We start from the raw sequence: 7,304 nt of genomic DNA on the forward strand, positions 1-7,304 counted from the left end.
GGGCTCAGGTGAGACAGCAGGGCCTCAGCTGGCAGCAGCCTGGGTCCACCATCCGCCCTGGCCCAGGACCCCGGCAGGACCTACCTGACCTTCTCCTCCGTGAGCTGCTCCAGGGCAGAGTGCAGGTCATCCGTCTCCTTCACAAACTCCAGGTTCCTCTGCTCAGCTTTCTCCAGGTCTTGCCTGGCCTTATCTCGCTCCCTGACCATCTGCTCCACCTGCTCCCTGCAGAGAGGAGGGAGGGATGGGGACACTGCTCTGGGCCTAGCGAGCCAGTCTGAAGGAACAAACTCGGCTGGCCTAAGAGTGCTGAGCAGTGGCCAGCGCTGGGCTGACCCACCTCCTGTGCACGCGTGCCAAGTCACTGCAGTCATGTCTGACTCTGTAATCCTATGGACTGTAGCCCTCCAGGCTGCTCTGTCCATGGGATTCTCCAGGCGAGAATACTAGAGTGGGCTGACATGCCCTCCTCCAGGGGATCTTCCTGACACAGGATGGAACTCGCATCTCTCAGGCCTCTCGCGTTGGCAAGCGGGTTGCACTAGAATTGGCAAGTGGGTTCTTTACGACTAACGCCACCCAGGAAGCCTGACCCTCCTCCTACCAGGATGGTTTCTGCAGCTGTTGACTCTGTTTTACAGAAGTACATACAGCAAGAAGCCAACTGGCTTGCAATGGGGTTTCTAGCAGGTTTCTGAACCAAGAGGTTCAAGCCTGGGGTGTGCAGTGTTCACCCCTCCAGACGGCCTTAGAAGAAGTGGGAAATTATCCACACTCCCTCTTGCCTGCAGCTGGGCCTCAGGCCCCAGGGATCCCTAGTACCTAACCTGGGACTGGACGCATGAAGGGGAGAAGGGGGCCACCCCTTATCCTGCCTGGTCACAGCCTTGCCAACTGTAGCCTAGCACCAAAGAGCCAGGGAGTTGCCCAGAGCAGAGGAGACTCCTGTCTCTGTCCGGTCACCCCAGGCCCTGCCTGAGGCTCAGTGCACTGGCTATCCTGGTGCCTGTTTTTCCCACTGGAGAAGCACCGAGCTTGTCTCCCTTCCTCATCCTCCCAAAGCAGTCTTCCTTTGGGCCCCTCTGCAGAGTTGCCTGATGTCAGAGGTCTCATGTCTCGGTAGCTAATGAGATGCAAAGTCGTGAGGATGGAGATTGAAATTACTGCCAACCTTTTCTGTAGCTTCAGAGCATCAATAAAAATACAGTAACAATCTCTGTGCCAACAGGCTCAGCAGACGGATGGCCTGAATATCCAGCTCAACTGGAGCCAAACCCAATTCAAAAGGAACGCATTCTTGGCCCAATCTCCATGCCGTGCTTTGTGACCATGCTGGAAGCACCCTTTCTCCTCCCGCAGGCTGCCCGTGTCCTGGGCGAGGAGGCCAGCCTGGCCAGCAGCACCCCACGCCCCGCCCCCCTCCACCAGCGGGGCTCTTACTGGCAGAAGCTCAGCTCCTGGCGGTAGCAGGCCAAGGCTGCCTGCTGGGTGGCCCCGCCCACCATCATGAGCTCATTCTCCAGGGCCCAGGTCAGCTCCAAAAGGTTCACCTTCTCGTCCACACTGAAGTCAAGGCTCTGAAAACACAAAGGCCCATCGGGCAGGCAGGATGAGTGGGTCTTCAGACATTTGCTGGCTCTCTCAGGCCCAGACCTCACTGTCCCAGTACCTTTCTTTTCTGTCTGCAAAGTCTCCACCTCTTGGATGAAGCCTCTTCCCTGCTCCCATCCCTCTGGGGTACATCTCCCCAGGTCCCCGTCAACACTGATGTCCCCCTCCCACGGTCAATATACAGCTCCTCCCCTCTCTGTCCCTGCTTTAGAGGCGGGCATGACCCAGGCTGGACAGAGTCCCCCTTCTTGGACAAAGGGACAGACACAGAAGAGGGCATATGCAAGCAGAGGACTTAGGGGATTGATAGGGAGGCTGGAGAAGGACTTTTCCTCTGTCAAAGCAAGTGTATAGACCACGGGGTCCTGGGGAGCCGTGCAAGAGTGCTTGACCTGAAGCCAAGACCCAGAGACCAGGAGAGTCCTGACAACCCCCAGAGCTGGGACTCCCAAGCCTAAACATCCTCTTCTTTCCCCAGCTGATCACAAAGATCCCTGATGTCCTCCTCTTGCCATGTGTGAGCTGAATTCTTGCCATTTCAGACACAAAGAATCCTTAATATATCTCTGAACAGCACGAACAGACATAGGAACAATGTGGGTTCTTTTGGTGGAAATGATTGATAGAGCGATGAGCCACAGCCAGGCATTTCCGAGAGTCACAGCCATTCCCCCTCGGGATTGGGGTAGGTAAAGTTAAAAGAACAGAAAAATGGTGCTTTCTGTATTTTACCACAATAAGAAAAAGAGTAGGCTGGGAACGTCCACGCACCTGCCGGCGGCCTAGTGACAACGCGGGTGGCGTGGCTGCTCTCTCAGTGACTGGTGCTTGTGACTACAAGCTGCAGACACACGGGTGGGGCAGGCAAATGGCAGGGCCCACGGGGAAGCCCTTCCTGTAAAGCGGGAGACGGGGACTTGAATCTCCACGCTTCTCCATGGCCCCGAGGGCTTCTGGGAGAAAAATGACAGGACGCTAAAGCGTGCGGAGCAACCCGGAAGCTGCGCCACGACACGCTGAGAGCACGCTTCTCAGCAATGAAATCACGGGGGGAGCAGAGGACGAAGAGGTCTGGGCAGCAGCTTCCAGATTAGAAAAACCGCGCGACACGTGTGGGCGGCGCCTCCTGGTGTCCACGCCCACGTGCTGCAGTCACTAAGAGGCCCTCCTGTCCCTCCAGGACCCAGGATCCGCTCGGAGGCCAACACGCACTGCGGGGTGTCTGAGATACTGAAACCTACCCTCTAAAGGATTTGTTTCGGGCTGTGGGCTTTCTCTGCTGTTTACTTATTATGTTTCTAAGTTAAGAGGTCCTACATATCGATATCAAAAAATAAAGCAAAAAGTGAGGATGACGGGCCTTCCCTCCATGGGGCCTGTGTCTGCGAGGTTCTCTGTCCAGCCTCCCTCATGGGCAGCGGCTCCCCCCAATCCTCCCGCCCAGACGCCTCTGCTGGGGCAGCCGCGTGACCGGCCCACACCTGCAAGACCTCCCTGCCATTGTGAATGCCCTCCTGGGCCCACAAGGAGATGATCTGCTCCGGGAAGGCGAAGCCGCTGCCGTCATCCACACTGCAGAAGAGGCGGAGGCCCGAGCACACGGACACGAGGGACGACGTGGTGGTCTGGCCAACACTCTCCTCCGGGACCTGCACACGGGGACCAGCGCTGTGAGGACCGCGGGCCTCCCCGCGCACCTTCCGTGACCTCACCACCTGTGCTCGGCGGGCGCGGCCTCCCCCTGATTCCTGCTACAGGGAACAGGGTGCCTAGAGGACCTGCGGGAACTGCAGGCTCCGCGGAGGTGACCCGAGCCCAGGGCTCAGGGCCATCTGCCTGAGACCGTGCGGGGGGACGCCCCAGCACCTGCAGGGCCCCCCGAAGTAACTTCTCTCTGAACAAGCAATGGCTTCCCGCCTGTCCTCCCAGAGGAAGAGCCTGGGAAGGCACACACCAGCCGAGGGAAACCCAGTCTATGCATAGAAACCCAAGATGGGCTTCAGAAGAGGCGGAGCAGCCTGAGCAGAGGGCACGTGTCCTCAGGATTCAGGGCTGGAGACAAGAGCAGAAAAATCCCTCGGCTGGAAAGCTGACGGGTGAGGCTGAGGTGCGGCCGGTAAGCTGCTTCCTGCCCCAGGGAGGGCCCCTGGGACACGCATTGGCTGTTGGGACACGAACGAGGAGGAGCAGCGGCCCCCTCCTCTCTGAGGTGGGTGTCCCCAGACCACCAGACCCAGGGGCTTGCCTGATGGAGCAGGAGAACCTCGGTCTGCTGCGCAAGGCCCCACACCTGCAGCCCAGTCACACTGGTGTCCACACGCACAGGACGTGGCCCCGGGGCCATGTCAGCGCTTCCTGGGCAGGAACGAGGGGCCGAGGCCCCTGGGAGGAGCCCTCCTCCGCGAGCTGTGGGCACCATGCAGTCCCTGCCCTCAGGTGGCCAGGCACTGTCCTCACTACCCTGACTCCTTCCCCGTCTCAGTGGCTTCAGGGGCAGAAACCTGATTTTCGGATGCGCCCAGCCCAGCAAAGAACAAGGCCACTGTGCCTGCACCACCGCCCACAAACTACGGGATCAACCACGTTGCCAAAGAGGCGGCAGCAAGACTCCCCAGGACAACCGTGCCCTGCGGTGGGAGAAGGAGCCCTGACCACCCTGAGACAGACATGAACCAAACGCACCGGCCAACATCACAGTGTAAATAAAGTCTGCTTGACTCCGGCTGGACTCGTGCAGGATGAAAAATGGGAAGAACACAGCTCCAGGAGAGCCTGGAGGGCTAGTCCCAGGGAAGGCACAGCCCTGATAGTGCCCTGGGGGGCAGAGATAGTGACTCTGCCCCCCAGGGAGGAGGGACCGGGTGCTCTTGGTGGAACGCAGTGTACCCCAGGGAATCCATATGAGACCCCTATGAGGTGCGTCCACTTTACAGATGAGGAACCTGAGGCACAGAGAAGGCGAGCAGTTCACCAGTGGCGCATAGCCAGGCAGAAGCGGTGTCAGGTCAGGTCACTCCAACCACCTCCTGGGCACCTACTCTGGGGACCAGGCAGAGAGCTCAGGCCTTCAGGAGAGTGATGGCAGTCACCCTGGGCTTCAAGAGTTAATCGCCCCACCTTACCTGGTAACGAGACCAGGACCTGCTGGGTTTGACAAGCGGGGCCAGTTCCAGTGGTCCAGGGGACCCATGATTGAACAGGCCAAGCTGGAGCTCCTCTAACTCACTCTGCCATCCCCATCTTGGTCCAGCTTGTTGAACAGGTCTTCAGGTTCCTAAAGAAAAGCGCCTCAGGCATCTTCTCAGAGGCTGCTCCCCAGCAGCCTTGACCGCCCCGCCCAGGCCCAGCCCCCACCCCACCAAGCAGGCAGCTTGCTATCTGAGCACTGGCTTCCTGGCTGGGGCTTGTGAAATCCACACTCCTGTGAGTTTCCACCCAGCTGAGCATCCCGCATCTCCCAAACACCCATCCCAAGTCTGTTGTGAAGGAGTCTGCTGGACGGTGGGACGTGTGTGTGCGGGACACGTGTGTACGGAATCCCAGTGGTTCACAGTCAGTAAGGCAGGGCCCATCCCATTGCACTGCCCCCTCCTCCCCTGGGCCCCGAAGGAGGGAAGGGCTGAACACAGCTGCCAGGATCACAGCCAGATGCTATGGGCACAACCTTTGGGCTGGGCGGTAGGCCTAGGGAGACCAGAGAGGGGAGACAGCTCCAGGCAGAGGAGGGTCCTGCGTGAAGGTGGCCCGAGACGTACCCTCAGCACAAGCCCTGGGAGTCAGCACAGGATTTTAGACCAGACAGTGACAACTGAATCAGTGTCTGAGGGTGAAGGGGTTTTCCAGGTCCAGCACCAACCACAAAGACTCAGGCCTTTGGGGCGGTCCATCCCATCCCCTCTCACCTCCTTCGCCAGGCCCTGGAGCCCGATGCTCTGGCAGACCAGGGCCAGCTCCTCCTCTGTGAGGTGGCCGCTGCTGCCCGCACCCAGCTCTTCCCAGAGGCCCCAGACCCGGCTCTCGGGGGTGTCGAAGGGGTGGCTGCGGGGCTTCCGGGCGCTCCCGAAGACCTCAGAACCCCAGGTTGGCAGCTGGCCTGAAGCAGGGGAAACACACCAAGGCGGTACTTTACTCTGAAATCAGATGGACTGACAGATGGGCAGAGGGACACATGTGAGAGTCAAGCTTCCGATGGTGGCTCCATGGGGCTCACTGTGCAATTCTTCCAACTTAATTCTATGCAAAATTTCACAATAAAAGGGGGACTCTGCTGCACGTGGGGAAGGCATTTTCTGAAGGGCGCCTACAGAAGCTGTAGCACCAGGAGCACACCTGCAAGCTTTGTACTTAGAATAAAAGGGCCAGATTTAAAAAATTAACATCTTGAAGGTCTTCAAACCTGCCCAAAGCAAAGAGCACAGTCCAACAAAGGCCGATGACCCTGTCCCTTGGGCAGCCTCTCGCCCTGGCTTCATCTACCCCTGTTTGTTCTTGCCCACGTATTTCTTTTTTCTGTAATATTTATTGGGCTGCTCTGGGTCTTGGTTGCTGCATGTGAGATCTTTTTAGCTGTGGCATGCAAACTCTTAGTTACAGCATGGGGGCTCTAGTTCTCAGACAAGGGATGGAACCCGGGCCCCCTGCAATGGGACTGTGGAGTCCTAGACAATAGATCACCACAGAAGTCCCTGGCCCAAGAATTTGAAGGCAAATCCCAGCTGCCGTGTTCTCACCCCTGAGTGTTTCATATGCACTCCTGACCCCAGTGCGACGATGGCCCTACAACCCAACAACGACGTCCCAGTTCTCTCCCAAGTCTCCCGACAGCTGATTTCTTCAACTCAGCATCAACGCAGAACCCTCCCTGTGTGTGTGGCTACTCCCCCAGAGTCGCTGGGTCACCTCCCACCCGCCCCCCAGTCCCTGGGCTCCTGCTCTCCACCCCTAACATCTCCTGTAACCTGGAACTTAGCACCAAAGGCTAGTTTGGATGCAGGGTGAGTGTTATCTTTTTCCTTTTTTTCCCCAGCAAAAACGCCCCGAGATGGGCTGTTTTCCATACCACCTCACATCAGGAGCCACAGGGGTCTTTGAGATGCAGACTCAGCAGCAAGGCCGGGTGACAGCCAGCCAGGTTTCATAGCCTTTCTACGTTAGCCAGGTGGCTTACTGAGGTTTCTGAAGCTCTGCCAGAGAAACACCCTTTGGGAGAAGACAGACCTTGGGGTGCTCACAGAGAGCTCTCTTTAGATAAGCAAGGCTTCAAAGCAGACCTCCTTCCACACCCAGACTGCACCACCCTGCCTGACACAGGATGAGGTCACCTGCACCTAACCAGACCCCGGCTCCTGGTCAGTGGTCTGGAGGTCTCCAGAGAGGAGTCATCTTGGCGTTTACTGTGATAACCCGACTAATAATCAGAAAGTCCTTTCCTGAGGAAAGCTAAGCCTCCATGCTCAGGAATGATGCTATATGTTGGGTTGAGGAAAACACAAGGAAAGGGCCACTTCCAAGACCCCTTCCAGCTTAAAACATCTGAAAGTTCTATGGAAAAATGGAAAAACAGGGACTTCTCTGAAGGTCCCGTGGTTAAGAATCCACCTTGCAATGCCGGGGACTCAGGCTCAATCCTTGGTCATTGGGGGCAGGAGGAGAAGGGGACGACAGAGGATGAGATGGCTGGATGGCATCACTGA

General features: G+C 57.8%; 2 long non-coding RNA genes across 2 annotated transcripts in view; both read right to left on the minus strand.

Annotated features, from left to right (window-relative positions):
- Positions 1 to 206: 206 nt before the first annotated feature.
- On the minus strand, positions 207 to 3,178 carry LOC104984192. Its single transcript, XR_824717.1, has 3 exons — positions 3,093 to 3,178; positions 1,441 to 1,577; positions 207 to 225 (listed from the first exon to the last, which is right to left on the minus strand). It is a non-coding gene; the product is annotated as an uncharacterized LOC104984192 (long non-coding RNA).
- Positions 3,179 to 4,733: 1,555 nt separating this feature from the next.
- The window catches only part of LOC104984193, a 6,345-nt gene continuing 3,774 nt past the window's right edge, over positions 4,734 to 7,304 (minus strand). The window contains exons 2-3 of the long non-coding RNA XR_824718.1: positions 5,514 to 5,704; positions 4,734 to 4,885 (exon numbers count right to left, since the gene is read on the minus strand). This is a non-coding gene — a long non-coding RNA (uncharacterized LOC104984193). The remainder of the gene's footprint in view (positions 4,886 to 5,513; positions 5,705 to 7,304) is intronic.

The sequence above is a fragment of the Bison bison genome, unplaced genomic scaffold (assembly GCF_000754665.1).
Source record: "Bison bison bison isolate TAMUID 2011002044 unplaced genomic scaffold, Bison_UMD1.0 scf7180017863941, whole genome shotgun sequence".
Taxonomy (NCBI): Eukaryota; Metazoa; Chordata; class Mammalia; order Artiodactyla; family Bovidae; genus Bison; species Bison bison.